The sequence below is a fragment of the Arachis hypogaea genome, chromosome 11 (assembly GCF_003086295.3).
Source record: "Arachis hypogaea cultivar Tifrunner chromosome 11, arahy.Tifrunner.gnm2.J5K5, whole genome shotgun sequence".
Lineage (NCBI taxonomy): Eukaryota > Viridiplantae > Streptophyta > Magnoliopsida > Fabales > Fabaceae > Arachis > Arachis hypogaea.
Window position 1 is genome coordinate 43,607,356 of NC_092046.1, and position 17,689 is coordinate 43,625,044.

General features: G+C 37.5%; 1 non-coding gene across 1 annotated transcript; it reads right to left on the minus strand.

The window, feature by feature from the left end:
• Positions 1-16,491: 16,491 nt before the first annotated feature.
• On the minus strand, positions 16,492-16,599 carry LOC112724995 (small nucleolar RNA R71). Its single transcript, XR_003164128.1, has one exon. It is a non-coding gene; the product is annotated as a small nucleolar RNA R71 (small nucleolar RNA).
• Between the last annotated feature and the right edge of the window lie 1,090 nt (positions 16,600-17,689).

Genomic DNA, 17,689 nt, shown 5'->3' on the forward strand with positions numbered 1-17,689 from the left:
CGTTAAACGCCAGAAAAGGGTGCCTGGTGTTTGGCTGGCGTTAAACACCAGAATTGGCCGACAGACTGGCGTTTAACGCCAGAAAAGGGTGTCTGGTTGGCATTAAACGCCATAAAGGGGCATCAGCCTGGTGTTTAACACCAGGAAAGGTAGCAGAGATGGTGTTAAATGCCAGAAATGGCACAAAGAGGGCGTTTAAATGCCAGAAAGGTGCAGGGAGCAGAATTCCTTGACACCTCAGGATCTGTAGACCCCACAACATCCCACCTATCCCGACTCACTCTCTCTCCTCTTCACACCTCTCCATAACACTCTTCCCCAAATACCATTCACCTATCAAGTCCTACCCTCTTCCCCATAATCTCTTCACCAATCACATCCATCCACTATTCCCCAAAAACCCATCATAAAACCCCACCTACCTTACCATTCAAATTCAAAACATTTCCCTCCCAAAAACAACCCCCTCTTACACGACTTCCATCTCTCTTTACCCTATAAATACCCCTCCTTACCACCTTCAATTTCACACATCATAAACACTTAAACCTCCCCTTCGCCGAATTCAACACACCCCTCTATCTCCTCCAGTTCTTCTTTTTCTACTCCTTTATTTCTTCTTTTGCTCGAGGACGAGCAAACTTTTTAAGTTTGGTGTGGGAAAAAGCTCTACTTTTTGTTTTTCCATAACCATTAATGGCACCTAAGGCCGGAGAAACCTCTAGAAAGAGGAAAGAGAAGGCAGTTGCTTCCACCTCCGAGTCATGGGAGATGGAGAGATTTATCTCAAAGGTCCATTAAGACCACTTCTATGAAGTTGTGGCCAAGAAAAGGGTGATCCCTGAAGTCCCCTTCATGCTCAAAAAGAGTGAATATCTGGAGATCCGACGTGAGGTTCGAAGAAGAGGTTGGGAAGCTCTCACCAACCCCATCCAACAAGTCGGAATATTAATGGTTCAAGAGTTCTATGTTAATGCATGGATCACTAAGAACCATGATCAAAGTATGAACCCGAACCCAAAGAATTGGCTCACAATGGTTCAAGGAAAATACTTGGATTTTAGTCCGAAAATCGTGAGGATGGCATTCAACTTGCCAATGATGCAAGGAGATCCTCATCCTTTCACTAGAAGAGTCAACTTTGATCAAAGGTTAGACCAAGTCCTCATGGACATCTGTGTGGAAGGAGCTCAATGGAAGAGAGACTCCAAAGGCAAGCCGGTTCAACTGAGAAGGCTTAACCTTAAGTCTGTGGCTAGAGGATGGTTAGAGTTCATCCAACGCTCTATCATCCCTACTAGCAACCGGTCTGAAGTTACAGTGGACCAGGCTATCATAATCCATATTATCATGAAGGGAGAGGAAGTAGAAGTTCATGAGATCATACCTCTAGAACTATACAAGGTGGCGGACAAGCCCTCCACTTTGGTAATGTTAGCCTTCCCTCATCTCATCTGTAACCTATGCAATTCAGCTGTAATTGTCATAGAGGAAGACATCCTCATTGAAGAAGAGAAGCCCATCACTAAAAAGAGGATGTAGCAAACAAGAGAGGCCACTCATGGACCTCAACAAGAGCATGAGGAGATTCCTCATCAAGAAATCCCTGAGATGCCTCAAGGGATGCATTTCCCTCCACACAACTTTTGGGAGCAACTCAACAACTCTTTAGGAGATCTGAGTTCCAACATGGAGCAACTAAGGATGGAGCACCAAGAACACTCCATTATCCTCCATGAAATCAGAGAGGACCAAAAGGCCATGAGAGAGGAGCAACAAAGGCAAGAAAGAGATATTGAGGAGCTCAAGCACTCCATAGGATCTTCAAGAGGAAGAACTAGCCGTCCTCACTAAGGTGGACCCGTTCTTTAATCTCCTTGTTTGTTTTTTTTTCTGTTTTTGTTTCTATGCTTTATGTTTTGTCTATGTTTGTCTCTTTATTACATGATCATTAGTGTCTAGTGTCTATGTCTTAAAGCTATGAATGTTCCATGAATCTTTCACCTTTCTTAAATGAAAAATGTTTTCTGAAAAAGAAAAAGAAGTACATGAATTTCGAATTCTATCTTGAAAAAAGTTTAATTATCTTGATGTGGTGGCAATACTTTTTGTTTTCTGAATGAATGCTTGAACAATGCATATTTTTATAGTGAAGTGTATGAATGTTAAAATTGTTGGCTCTTGAAAGAATAATGAAAAAAGAGAAATATTATTGATAATATGAAAAATCATATAATTGATTCTTGAAGCAAGAAAAAGCAGTGAAATACAAAGCTTGCGAAAAAAAATGGGGAAAAAAAAGAAAAAGAAAAAGCAAGCAGAAAAAGCCAATAACCTTTTAAACCAAAAGGCAAGGGTAAAGAGGATACAAGGCTTTGAGCATTAATGGATAGGAGGGCCCAAAGGAATAAAATCCTGGCCTAAGCGGCTAAATCAAGCTGTCCCTAACCTTGTGCTTGTGGCGTGAAGGTGTCAAGTGAAAAGCTTGAGACTGAGCGGTTAAAGTCGTGGTCCAAAGCAAAAAGAGTGTGCTTAAGAGCTCTGGGCACCTCTAATTGGGGACTCTAGCAAAGCTGAGTCACAATCTGAAAAGGTTCACCCAGTTATGTGTCTGTGGCATTTATGTATCCGGTGGTAATACTGGAAAACAAAATGCTTAGGGTCACGGCCAAGACTCATAAAGTAGCTGTGTTCAAGAATCAACATACTGAACTAGGAGAATCAATAACACTATCTAAATTCTGAGTTCCTATGGATGCCAATCATTCTGAACTTCAAAGAATAAAGTGAGATGCCAAAACTGTTAAGAAGCAAAAAGCTATTAGCCCCGCTCATCTAATTAAAACTAATCTTCATTGATAATTTTTGAATTTATTGTATTTTCTCTTCTTTTATCCTATTTTGTTTTTAGTTGCTTGGGGACAAGCAACAATTTAAGTTTGGTGTTGTGATGAGCGGATAATTTATACCCTTTTTGGCATTATTTCTACATAGTTTTTAGTATGTTTTAGTTACTTTTTATTATATTTTTATTAGTTTTTATGCAAAAATCATATATCTAGACTTTACTATGAGTTTGTATGTTTTTCTGTAATTTCAGGTATTTTTTGGCTGAAATTGAGGGACCTGAGCAAAAGTCTAATTCAGAGGCTGAGAAAGGACTGCAGATGCTGTTGGATTCTAACCCTCCTGCACGCGAAATGGATTTTCTGGAGCTACAAAAGCCCAATTGGCACGCTCTTATTTGCGTTGGAAAGTAAACATCTTTGGCTTTCCATCAATGTATAATAGTCCATACTTTGCCCGAGATTTGATGGCCCAAACTAGCATCTAAACGCCAGCCAGAGACCCTTTTCTGGCGTAAAATGCCAGAACTGGCACCAAAACTGGAGTTAAACGCCCAAATTGGCATCCAAGCTGGTGTTTAAGTCAAGAGAAGGCCTATGCACGTGTAAATCTCAATGCTCAGCCCAAGCACACACCAAGTGGGCCCCAAAAGTGAATTTCTGCACTATCTGCACTTAGTTACTTATTTTCTGTAATCCCTAGTAACTAGTTTAGTATAAATAGAACTTTGTACTATTGTATTCACATCTCTAGATGTTTAGTCCTTAGACTTGGATCATCTTTGGAATTTTATGTTACATTTGGGGAGGCTGGCCATTTGGCCATGCCTAGACCTTTTTCTCTTATGTATTTTCTATGGTGGAGTTTCTACACCTCATAGATTAAGGTATGGAGCTCTGCTGTTCTTCATGACTTAATGCAAGTACTATTGTTTCTCTTTCAATTCACGCTTACTTCTTCTCCAAGATATACTTTCATACTTAATTCAGTTAAGTCAGAATGAAGGGATGACCCGTGACAATCACCCACTATCTTCGTTACTCGCTTAGCCAAGATCCGTGTGCCTGACAACCACAAGCGGTCTACATGATGTTCAACGTAGTCATTGGACGACAGCCAGAGTATATTCTCTTGGGTCTCTGACAAACCATTATTTCATGGTTTATCTTGTGCTCAATTGAGTGGTTTTTATCAACTCTTTACCCACTTATTCATACTATTTGCATGGTTTTACTTTTTCCTTCCTGATTTTGTGCTATGATTGAAACCATGCTTCTTTGGCCTTATATTTGCTAATACTAATCCTCTCTTATTACCATTCGATGCCTTGATATGTGTGTTAAGTGATTTCAGAGATTACATGGCAGGAATGACTTAGAGGATGGAAAGGAAGCATGCAAAAGTGGAAGGAATACAAGAAGTTGAAGGAACTGCAAAGCTGTCAGCCTTCGCACTAAAACGGTCATAACTTGAGCTACAGAGATCCAAATGTCGCGGTTCTAGTTGCGTTGGAAAGCTAACATCCAGGGCTTCGAAATGATATATAATATGCGATTGTTGCTTTGATGATAGGCAACGCGAATGCGTGCTCTACGCGGACGTGTCGCAGTGACAAAAATCAGCATGACAGAATTCGCAATCAGCGATTTCTGAGCTGTTTCTGGCCCAGTTTTCGGCTCAGAAAATACAGATTAGAGGCTGTAAATTGGGGGAATCCATTCATTCATAAATCAAGCTTTAATATACACAATTTTAGGTTTTAGATGTAGTATTAGAGAGAGATAGGTTCTCTCCTCTCTCTTAGGATTTAGGATTAGGATTTCTCTTATTTTAGGATTGCTTCTACAATCACAGGTTCAAAGTTCCTTTAATTTATTTTCTACTTTTATTTATTCCAATGCTTTTACTTGTTAATGTTCCTAAATTGGCTTATGAACTTTTCCATGTTAAGATTTGAATGTTCTATTTAATATAATTTGAGGTATTTCAGATTTAAGATTTATTTCTTTTATTTATGTTACTGTTGCTTCCCATCTGAAGGCATTTTTATTCAAGTAGATTTTCTCCCTTTTTGCTTTGGTTAAGTAATTGGAGACACTTGAGTTATCAAACTCCTTGTTGATTGAAAATTGGAATTCTTTGCTGATTGATTTGAATTCCAATAACTCTGGTATTTTCTTAGGAATTGATTAGGACCTGAGGAATCAAAGTGATTCATCCACTTAACTTACCTTCATAGTTAGAGGTTAACAAAATGGGAGCAAAAATCCAATTCTCATCACAATTGATAAGGATAACTAGGATAGGACTTCAAGTTCTTATACCTTGCCAAGAGATTTTATTATTATTAATTTATTTTTCTTGTCATTTAAATTACTTGTTCCTTATTTAAAAAAAAAAACCAAAAAACATATATTTTTACATAACCAATAATAAATCATACCTCCCTGCAATTCCTTGAGAAGACGACCCGAGGTTTAAATACTTCGGTTATAAATTTTATTGAGTTTTGTTACTTGTGACAACCAAACTTTTGTACAAAAGGATTCTCTGTTGGTTTAGAATCTATACTTACAACGCGATTAATTTTATAAAATTTCTTTACTAAATAGAAATCCGATCGTCAGTCTCTAATCCACGGACCGAGTCCGTGAGATTAGGATCTTTGTGGTATAGGCTAGAACCAATTGGCAACATTCCTGAGATTCGGAAAGTCTAAACCTTGTCTGTGGTATTCTGAGTAGGATCTGGGAAGGGATGACTGTGACGAGTTTCAAACTCGCAAATGTTGGGCACAGTGACAATGTGCAAAAGGATAGAGAGATTTTATTTTGACGCTAGTGAGAACCGACAGATGATTAGCCGTGCGATAGCTGTACCTGGTATTTTTCATCCGAGAGGATTATATAGCTTGCCATGGAAGGGAGCACGCATGATTGGATGAAGACAATAGGAAAGCAGAGGTTCAGAAGCAACAAAGCATCTCCAAATGCTTATCTGAAATTCCCACAAAAAAATTACATAAGTATCTTATTTTATTTTATGTTTTATTTATCTTTTAATTATTAAAACCTCATAACCATTTGAATCCGCCTGACTAAGATTTACAGGATGACCATAGCTTGCTTCAAGCCGACAATCTCTGTGGGATCGACCCTTACTCGCGTAAGGTTTTATTACTTGGACGACCCAGTGCACTTGCTGATTAGTTGTATTGGAGTTGTGAAAAGTGTGATCATAATTCTGTGCACCAGTTTGAATGCTGTATTTTGGTTGCTTGCACCAAGTTTTCATTCTTTTTGCCTCACCTCATGAATATGTTCTTGCCTTCTGTATATGCTTAATGCCTTGCTTTGTTTCCCTCTACTTGGCTTATTTGTTTATATCTTGTATATCTTTTTTTTCAGGATGGCCGATAGAGGAAAATCCAAAGTTACCTCTAGAAAGCGCAAGCAACCTCAGCCCTCCACTCTTTTTCCTTACCACGACTATGCCAAGAACCCTCTCAATGAGGAGGACAAAGCTAACCAGCAGCTGCTGCCCACAAATGCGTATAGGTTCCCTAACCTATACTGCGAGCTCTGCTTTCTGACATACCGGAAGAAGAATTTGAATATAGAAAAGAAACTAGCCATCCCAATTGACTTGAGGCGAGCCATTCAGACACGTATTCAAGGGATGGGCCTAGGCTTTATTGATAGGGAGCTAGGCAGGGTGAACTCATCATGGGTCAAGGAATTTTACTGTAACTTCTTCAGACACACCCTTGATTCAGTCTACCTGTGAGGCAGTCAGATATTGGTTACAGAAGCTGCCATTGAGGATAGACTCCATTGTCTTCCAAGGACTAATGGCACAGATGCCATTGAGCAGGCAGAGGTGGCGATACATTATATGACCTTTGATTATGATGCTCTGAGGGATGTTATTGCCACCCCGGATGCCCCTTGGGTGATGGATGCTGACAATAGGAAGCCCAAGGGGATGCTGTTTACTCATCCTTCGAGGGAGGCCAGGACATGGCAGCAGATCTTTGCCATTACGTCATGCCGACCACCCACTTTACTGAAATTCCGGTGGACATGCTTATCCTGATCAGATGTGTTATGGAGGGGAAGGAGGTATACTTTCCCCGGTTAATCGGGAGATACATGTGGCGAGCACATGTCCGTGGCATACTTTCATTTCCCACTTTGGTCACCGAGATGATTCAGCTGGCCGGCGCCCCATGGGAAGCAGATGATGAAACACCACCCCCGACCACGGAAAGGAGGAAGTGATTCTGTGGGGGACATGGGTGCATGAGAAACCCCATGCCGGCGCCGCTCTAGAGCCAGAGCCAGAGCAGCAGCGACACGTGGCCCTTCTTCTTCCGCAGCCGTAGCAGGTCCATCAGCACCAGCAACACCGATAGCACCACCACCAGCACCCCAGCCGAATTATCTGTTAGTACAACGTCTGTTCCGCTTCATGGAGCGCAGTGAGCACCGCATCATGCGACGTCTCGATAGAGTGGATCAGGTGTTTGTCGCACTGGGCGTTGAGTTGCCTCCTATTGCTGATCCTTCTTCTTCAGAGGAGGAGGAGCACGAGGGGGAGCAGGCTCAGCAGGAGACACCACCACAGACACAGGCTACCCGGAGGCGCAGCAGCCCCCAGAGGAGCCACAACCTCAGCCCTAGCAGCCAGATACGACAGTTGACCATCGCCCCGAGCCCGAGCAGTAGCATCGAGGACGATGCTCCATTCTAAGTGTGGGGAGGTCACCGTCGTCGCCGTCGGTAGAGTTGCCATATTGGGTGATGAGTTCGGACATTTATCACTTATTTTGTGTTATTTTTAGTACTTTGCACTTTATTTTTACTACACTTTTGGGATTATTGTATATATTTGTTATTTTGGTAATTTTATTTTAGTTGTTGCATTTTGCACCTTAGTTGGTAGATATTTCATACTTTTAGTTAGATTTGTTTTATATAGTTTTTTAGTTTTTGATTGTGATTTGAAAATTGTGGATTATTAGAGCTTGGTTTACCTTTTTCACATAAGAAATTTGGTTTGATTTGGAAAAAGAAGGGATAAACTAAGGAAATTTTAAAATTTCTAAATCACAACATTGCATTTAGGATAAGCTTAGTCAAAACAATAAATTTTCCAAAGAATTATCTATAGGGCACCACCCCAATTGATTGAAAAATTTTCGTGGAACTTGCTTGAATTATATATTTTGTGAAGCATGTTTTGAGCTAAGAACACAAGCATGTGAGATTTGAGCCTAATGATGTGGTTACATCTTCTAACCACTTATTTTCCTTCTTATGTGTAATTGTTCTCTTTCTATGATTGTGATCCTTGATTTGTTTAATTCTATATGTCCATTATTCCTTGTATTCATGCATTTATATGATTGAAGCCATTGTTTCATTAGCTCACTTACCCAAATAGCCTACCTTTTATCTTCCGTTGTTAGCCAATTTTGAGCCTATGCTTAACCCAATTATTCTTTATTTTAGCACATTACAAGACTAAAGCGAAAAAAATAATAAAAGTCCCTTGTTTGGATCTTTGATTAGCTTAGGCTAGTGAGAGTGTTCATTATTCAAGTTTGGAGAGATTTGGGAACATTGGTAGGGATAAAAGGGTGCTTTGTATTTTTATATTGGGAATTGGGTACATACTCATGTATTGATTAAATGTATAGATCTTATGCATTGATGTTCTTGTATATAGTTTGAAAGAAAGAAAAATGAGAAAAACAAAAGAAAAAGAAAAGACAAAGAAAAAAAAAGAAAAGAAAAAAAATATAAAAGAAAAGCAAAGAATAAAGAAAAGAAAAAAAAGAAAGAAATAAAAAGGGGACAAAATGCCCCAAAGTGAAGTTCAATAAGGATCAATGCATAAGTATTGTGAAATGAAAAGGAATATATGAGTATGTGAAAAAAGTGAAGAATGGGTAGTTAGGTTAGAACTTAATTGTATAAGTTATCATAGGTTAGGTGGGAAAGTCTAGGCTAATCAAAGATTCAATACTAGTCCACTTAACCATAAATGACCCTACCTTGACCCTAGCCCCATTACAACCATTGAGAAAGTCCTCATGATAATTGTATGCATGCATTGAATAATTGTTGATTGTTAGATGAAGAACAAATCTTGAAAAGTATGATTAGGGGGGAATTGACCGAATCAACCCCTAAACACTTGAGTGACTAGAGCGGATACATATCTGGTGAGGGTTCGATTGCTCAATTACATGTTTTCGCCATGATCATCCTTATTCATACAAGTTTGTAAATCCTTTTTGATAATTCAATACAATTGTGGGTTAGGTTTGATTCCTATTGCTTTAACCCATGTGCTTGCATATATCTCTTGGAAGTTGATTTGTTTTGACCAAGCATTTGCATTCATGTAGGTAGTTGCATTTAGATAGTTTGCATATAGTTTAGTGCATTGAATAAATGTCATACCCGTTACTTCATTCTTGGTATAGCATGAGGACATGCTATGGTTTAAGTGTGGGGAGGTTGATAAACCCCGTTTTTAGGGTTTATCTTGTGTGAATTTAGAGTATTTTATCAAGATTTTTTCACATTTATTCAATGAAATAGCATGGTTTTGTGATTCTCCCTTAATTTATGCTTATGTGTGAAAACATGCTTTTTAGACCTTAAATTAGCTAATTTTGATTCACCTTTGATTCTACTAGATGCCTTGATGTGTTTGCTAGTGATTTCAGGTTGAAAAGGCTAGGAATGGATCAAAGGAGTGAAGAGGAAAGCATGCAAAGTGGAGAACACATGGAAAAGCCAAAGATTTGAGATGCACCACCCACGCGCACGCACACTGTACGCGCACGCGTGGATCGCAAAACTTCAAGGGACGCGCACGCGTGCTGTACACGTACGTGTCGGTGCTTGCACGTGATTTTTTAGTGAAATCGTGCCCAGCGAATTCTCAGAGGCTGTGGGGCCCAATCTAAACCAACTTTGGCACCAAAACACTTAAAAGGACCAAGGATTGAAGGGGAGAGGCATCTTTTGCTCATCAATCCTTCACATGAGGAATAATTAGGATTAGGTTTAGTTAGTTTTAGAGAGAGAAGCTCTCACTTCTCTCTAGAATTAGGATTAGGGTTAGGATAATAAGCTTGGATCTAGGTCTTAATTCATGCTTTCATCTAGCTCTACTTTTCAATTCTTTGTTGTTACATCTTGCTCCTCTATTCTTTTGTTGTAATTTCCTCTATGTTGTTTCTATACTTTGTTATTGATCTACTCTTGTTCCTTCTATTTTCTTTCAATTCAAATTGAGGTAATTCATGTCAATAATGTTCTTTTTGATTGTTGTTGTTAATTCTTTGCAATAATTGTTGTTAGATTTCATTCTTGTTGTCAATTTACTATGCTTTCCTTTTATACCTTCCAAGTGTTTGTCAAAATGCTTGAAAGGATGTTAGAGTAGAATTTTATGTTCTTGGCTTGGGAAGGTAACTTAGGAATTCTTGAGTTACTAATGTCCAAGTGATTGATAGTTGGTAGCCATTGACTCTAGCTCTCATTAATTCAATTAGTGAATGGCTAGGACTTATGGACTTGGATTGATATAGCTCATTTGACTTTCTTCTACTTGTTAGAGGATGATCTAATGGGATTGATCCTTGTAATTATTATATTGTGGTTAGTGATAAGGATAGAGACCCTTGACCACCAAACCTTGTCAAGACCTTTTTGTCATTTGATTTCCTTTATCATTTACTTTTCTTGTTCCCTATTCAAAACCCCAAAATATACATGTCCATGGCCAATAACAAGAACACTATCCTGCAATTCCTTTGAGAGACGACACGAGGTTTAAATACTTGAATTTATAATTTTAGGGGTCTGTACTTGTGACAAACAATTTTTTGTATGAAAGGATTGGTGTTGGTTTAGAAACTATATTGCAACGAGATTTCATTTGAGAATTCTAAACCATCAAAAATCCACTCATCACCACTTCCCTTCTTTTGCTTTCAGAAGGGAGACTTTCAACATATAAAGTACGTGAACATCTGTAGGTAGAGGAATGGTTTCTGGCCCTAGCCTAGAAACTGCATTTCCTGGTAGCTGACTGATGAGCGGATATTTTATTCGCTTTTTGTCATCATTTTCATATAGTTTTTAGTATTTTTTGCTTAAATTTTATTAAGTATTCATAGGTTTTAGTGTAAAATTCACATTTTTGGATTGTACTTTGAGTTTATGTATTTTTATGCAATTTCAGATATTTTTTGGCTGAAATTGAGGAGCTGGAGAAAAAGTCTCAGAGGCAGAGAAAGCACTGCAGATGCTGTCCGGATCTGACCTCCTTGCACTCGAAAGAGCTTTTATGGAGATACAGAAGTTTAAATGAAGCTTTCTCAACGGATATAGAAAGCTAACATCCAGAGCTTTCAATCAATATATAATAGTCCTCTTAATTTGCTTCAGAATTGACGGCCCAAAACTGGCGTCCAACGCCAGCCTCCTACTCTATTCTAGCATCCAGCGCCCAAAGGAGAAGAGACTAGTGTCCAACGCCCATAAAGGACCCCCTAGCTAGCGTTCAACGCCCTAGAGGCCTCCTAGCACATGGATCTCAGAAGTGGATTTTAGCACTAAAAGACTATTTTACCCTTTTTATGTAATCCTTAGTAATTAGTTTAGTATTAAAGGGAGAAGATCACACTTGTTTAGGATCTCTTCCAGCATATTTTGTTTTTCACATTGTATTTTCTATCAATATGAGTTTATAAACCTTCTAGCTTGAGGGGAGGAGCCCTACTGAGTTTTATGGATTAATAAAAGTACTATTGTTTCTCTTCAATCCGTGTTTGATTCAATTCTAAGATGTATCTTCGTTCTTCAACTTGATGAATGGGATGACCCGTGACAATCATCTTCGTTCTTCATTTTAAGACTGCATGCCTGACAACCACCCGTGTTCTTCTTGGGTTCGTGTGAATACGTAATTGGAAAGCATTGAACCACCAACTTGATTATACATCTCTTAGACGCTAATCCATGACTTCGTTGTGGACTTCTCGAGACATCAGTTCAGCCAAGGTATGGGGAGATTAGAGTCTTTGTGGTAGAGGCTAGAACCCAAAGGCGCAGTGACGGAGGAAAAGTGTCGGTAAAGATTTTCACAAAAAATTATCGTGTTGCAAGTATAGTCTAAACCGACAATTAAACCTCAATCAAAGTTTAATTTTTTGTCACTAAAGCAAACCCAATAAAACTAAACCGAAGTATTTAAACCTCGGGTCGTCTCTCAAGGAATTGTAGGAAAGTGTAGCTATTATTGGTTATGGGAAAGTATATTTTTGGGTTTTAAGTTTAATAAGCAACAAGTAATGTAAATAACAAGGAAATAAAATAACAACTAAGAAAAGTCTTAACAAGGATTGAGAATTGGAATTCCTATCCTCATTATCATCATCAATTGTGATGGTAATTGCCTTTTGCTTTCACTTAGTTAACCTCTAACAATTGAAGGTAAGTTAAGTGAGCAAATCAACTTGAGTTCACAAGTCCTAATCAAAGACTAGAGTTAGTGAAGCTCAAGCCAACTAGCAAGTCTCAATCACCAATCAACAAAAGACTTTTGATAACTCAAGAGTCTCCAAATTACTCAATTCAAGTTAAGAATACCAAAAATCTAATTTAAAATCCTACCAAGCATTTTATCAAAACTTGGAAGGCATAACATAAAAGCATAGAAAATTAATAAGAGATAATAAAATCTAAACAACCAATTGCAAGGAATTAATAATAACAAATAAAGGAAGAAGCAATAAACATGAAATACCTCAAATTGCATTAAAAATGAAATTGAATCTAACATGAAGAGTTCATAAATTAAATTGGGGAAATAAAGAAATCAACAAGGAAATAGATATCTAAGGTACTAGAACACATAAAAGTAGAAGAGAAACTAAATCAAAGTAAAGTAGAAATCTGAATTGGAGAAGAATTAAAGCTAAAAACACTAAAATGCCGGAACTGGCACCAGAACTGGAGTTAAACGCCAAACTGGTATCCAAGCTGGAGTTTAACTCTAGAAAAGGCCTATGTACGTGTAAAGCTCAATGCTCAGCCCAAGCACACACCAAGTGGGTCTCGGAAGTGGATTTCAGCACTATCTGCACTTAGTTACTTATTTTCTGTAATCCTTAGTAACTAGTTTAGTATAAATAGCACTTTTTACTATTGTATTCGGATATTATGCCATTTTTCACATTGGGAGGGTGGCCACACGGCCATGCCAAGACATTTTTCTCTTATGTATTTTCTACGGTGGAGTTTCTACACCTCATAGATTAAGGTGCGGAGCTCTGCTGTTCTTCATGAATTAATGAAAGTATTATTGTTTCTCTTTCAATTCACGCATGCCTCTTCTCCAAGATATACTCTCGTTCTTAATTCAGTTAAGTCAAAATGAAGGGGTGGCCCGTGACAATCACCCACTATCTTTATTACTCGCTTAGCCAAGATCCGCGTGCCTGACAACCACAAGTGGTCTACATGATGTTCAACGTAGTCATTGGACGACAGCTACAGTATAATCTCTTAGGCCTCTGGTTCATGAATTTAACTTACATCTCCTGACAACAGAGCAGTCGAACTCATAGAGATCAGAACCTTCGTGGTAAAGGCTAGAACAAACAAGCTTCAAACTCACGAATGTTGGGCATAGTGACAGTGTGCAAAAGGATAGAGAGATCCTATTCTGGCACAAGTGAGAACTGACAGATGATTAGCCGTACAGAAGCCGTGCCTGGACCATTTTCACTGAGAAGACGGACGGTAGCCATTGACAACGGTGATCCACCAACATACAGCTTGCCATGGAAGGGTGCATGCATGATTGGATGAAGACAATAGGAAAGCAGAAGTTCAGAAGCAACAAAGCATCTCCAAACGCTTATCTGAAATTCCCACCAATGAATTACATAAGTATCTTTATTTTAATTTACGTTTTATTTATCTTTCAATTATCAAAACTCATAACCAATTGAATTCGCCTGACTAAGATTTACAGGTTGACCATAGCTTGCTTCAAGCCGGCAATCTTCGTGGGATCGACCCTTACTCGCGTAAGGTTTTATTACTTGGATGACCCAGTGCACTTGCTGGTTAGTTGTACCAGAGTTGTAAAAAGTGTGATCACAATTCCGTGCACCAAGTTTTTGGCGGTTGCCGGGGATTGTTCGAGTTTGGACAACTGACGGTTCATCTTGTTGCTTAGATTAGGTAACCTTCTTTCTTGTTTCAACCTTTATTTTCCTTTCAAAAAGTTTTTAAAAATATTTCAAAAAAAAAAAGTATTCGAAAAAAATGTTCTTCAAAATTTTTAAGATTGAATTCCACCTTAGAGCTCCATGATGATATGTTGAAGCTTGGCTGGCTATTAAGCCATGTCAAATTCTTTTGGACCGAAGCTTCCACTTATCATTGCAGCTATTGGAGGAGCCTTTGGATTCTCATTTATAATTCTGTGCTAAAGCTTGGCTGGCCATTTGGCCATGTCTAATTCTTTTGGACCGAAGCTGTAGACTAACATTGCATGAATCCTGGAATTCTTATTAAAAATTTTGAATTTCTTTATTTTCTTTTTCCAAAATAATTTCGAAAAAATACAAAAAGTTTAATAAAATCATAAAAACCAAAAATATTTTGTGTTTCTTGTTTAAGTCTTGTGTCAAATTTTAAGTTTGGTGTCAACTGCATTTTTTTAATTTAATTTTTTTTAAATTTTCGAAAATTCATGCATTATGTTCTTCATGATCTTCAAGTTGTTCTTGATGATTTTCTTTGTTTGATCTTTACATTTTTTTGTTTTGTGTCTTTTCTTGTTTTTCATATGCATTTTCAAATTGTTAGTGTCCCTAGTACAAAAGTTCTTAAGTTTGGTGTCTTGCTTGGCTTTCTTTTCTTAAAATTTTTCAAAAATATGTTCTTGATGTTCATCATGATCTTCAAAGTGTTTTTGGTGTTCATCTTGACATTCAAAGTGTTCTTGCATGCATTATTTGTTTTGATCTTAAATTTTTATGTTTTGTTTCATTTTGTTGTTTTTCTCTCTCCTCATTAAAAATTCAAAAGTAAAAAAAAATATCTTTTCCTTATTCTTCTCATAATTTTTGAAATTTTGAGTTGACTTGGTCAATAATTTTTAAAATTTTGTTGTTTCTTATTAATCAAGTCAAAATTTCAATTTAAAAACTTTATCTTTTCAAATCTTTTTCAAAATCAATTCTTTTTCATTTTTTTATGATTTTCGAATTTCATTCTTAAAATTTTTCAAAATCTTTTTCATTTTTCTTTTAATGTTTTCGAAATTTTTAAAACTAATTTTTCAAAATCTTTTTCTTAATTTTATTTCATATTTTCGAAAATCCTTGCTAACAATTAATGTTTTGATTCAAAAATTTCAAGTTTGTTACTTTCTTGTTAAGTCAAGTCATCAACTTTAATTTTAAAAATCAAATCTTTTTAATTTCTTTTTCAATTATTTTTCAAAATAAATTTCAATCATATCTTTTTAAAATTTTAATTTCAAAATCTTTTTCTAACTTCTTATCTTTTCAAAATTTATTTTCAAATCTTTTTCAACTAACTACTTGACTTGTTTGTTTTAATTTTAAAAAGTTTACTATTTCTTATCTTTTTCAAAACCACCTAACTACTTTTCCACTTCTAATTTTCGAAAATCACTAACCACTTTTTCAAAAATCTTTTTAATTAACTAATTGTTTTAGTTTTTAATTTTCTTGTATTTCTTTTTCAAATTTTCGAAACTAACTTAATTAATTAAATAAAAATAAAAATATTTTTCTTTTCCCTCTTCTTAAAATTCGAATACTCTCTCTCTCATCTCTTTCTATTTATTTTATTTATTTACTAATATTTCTCTTCTACTCATCTAATAATTCGAACCCTCTCCCTCTCTCTTTGTTCGAATTCTTCTTATTCTCTCTGCCTTATTCTTCTATTCTTCTTTTCCTCTGACACATAAAGGAATCTATATACTGTGACATAGAGGGTTCCTCTTCTCTCTTTGTTCTCTTCTTTTTCATATGAGCAGGAACAGGGATAAAGATATTCTTGTTGAAGTTGATCCTGAACTCAAAGGATTCTGAAGAAAAAACTAAGAGAAGCTAAAGCACAACACTCCGGAGAGGACCTTACAGCAAATTTCGAAAAAGAGGCAGACATGGCAGCCGAACCTGAGAACAATGGTGGAGATGCAAGGAAGATGCTTGGTGACTTTACTGCACCAACTTCCAACTTCTATGGAAGAAGCATCTCAATTCCTGTAATTAGAGCAAACAACTTTGAGCTTAAGCCTCAATTAGTTTCTCTAACGCAGCAGAATTACAAGTTTCACGGACTTTCATTGGAAGATCCTCATCAGTTCTTAGCTGAATTTTTTCAAATCTGTGATGCTGTTAAGACGAATGGGGTTGATCCCGAGATCTACAGACTTATGCTTTTCCCCTTTGCTGTAAGAGATATAGCTAGGATATGGTTGGACTCACAACCTAGAGAAAGCTGGAACTCTTGGGAAAAATTGGTCAATGCTTTCTTGGCTAAATTCTTTCCACCTCAAAAGATGAGCAAGCTTAGAGTGGAAGTCCAAACCTTTAGACAGAAGGAAGGTGAGTCCCTCTATGAAGCTTGGGAAAGATACAAGTAATTGATCAGAAGGTGTCCTTCTGACATGCTTTCAGAATGGAGCATCTTAGGTATATTCTATGATGGTCTGTCTGAATTGTCCAAGATGTCATTGGACCACTCTGCTGGTAGATCTCTTCATCTGAAGAAAAAACCTACAGAAGCCCAGGAACTCATTGAAATGGTTGCAAATAACCAGTTCATGTATACTTCTGAAAGAAATCCTGTGAATAATGGGATGACTCAGAAGAAAGGAGTTCTTGAGATTGATACTCTGATTGCCATATTGGCTCAAAATAAAATATTGACTCAGCAAGTCAATATGATTTCTCAAAATCTAATTGGAATGCAAGCTGCATCCGGCAGTACTAAAGAAGCTTCCTCTGAAGGAGAAGCTTATGACCCTGAGAATCCTATAATTGGAAGAGGTGAATTACATGGGAGAATCCCATGGAAACACCTCTAATCCTTCATGGAAAAATCATCCAAATTTCTCATAGAAGGATCAACAGAAGCCTCAACAAGGCTTCAATAATAATAATGGTGGGAGAAATAGGTTTGGCAATAGCAAGCCTTTTCCATCATCTTCTCAGCAACAGACAGAGAATTATAAGCTGAGCCTCTCTGACTTAGCAACCATAGTCTCTGATCTATCTAAGACCACTCTCAGTTTCATGACTGAAACAAGATCCTCCATCAGAAATTTAGAGGCACAAGTGGGTCAGCTGAGTAAAAAAGTTACTGAATTCCCTCATAGTACTCTCCCAAGCAATACAGAAGAGAATCCAAGGAGAGAGTGCAAGACCATCAATATATCCAAAGTGGCCGAACCTATAGAGGAGGAAGAGGCAGTGATTTACAGTGAGGAAGACCTCAATGGACGTCCACTGACCACCAAGGAGTTCCCTAATGAGGAACCAAAGGAATCTGAGGCTCATACAGAGACCATAGAGATTCCATTAAACTTACTGTTGCCATTCATGAGCTCTGATGAGTATTCTTCCTCTGAAGAGGATGAAGATATTGTTGAAGAGCAAGTTGCTCAGTATCTAGGAGTAATCATGAAGCTGAAGGCCAAGTTATTTGGTAATGAGACTTGGGAGGATGAACCTCCATTGCTCATCAATGAACTGAATGCCTTG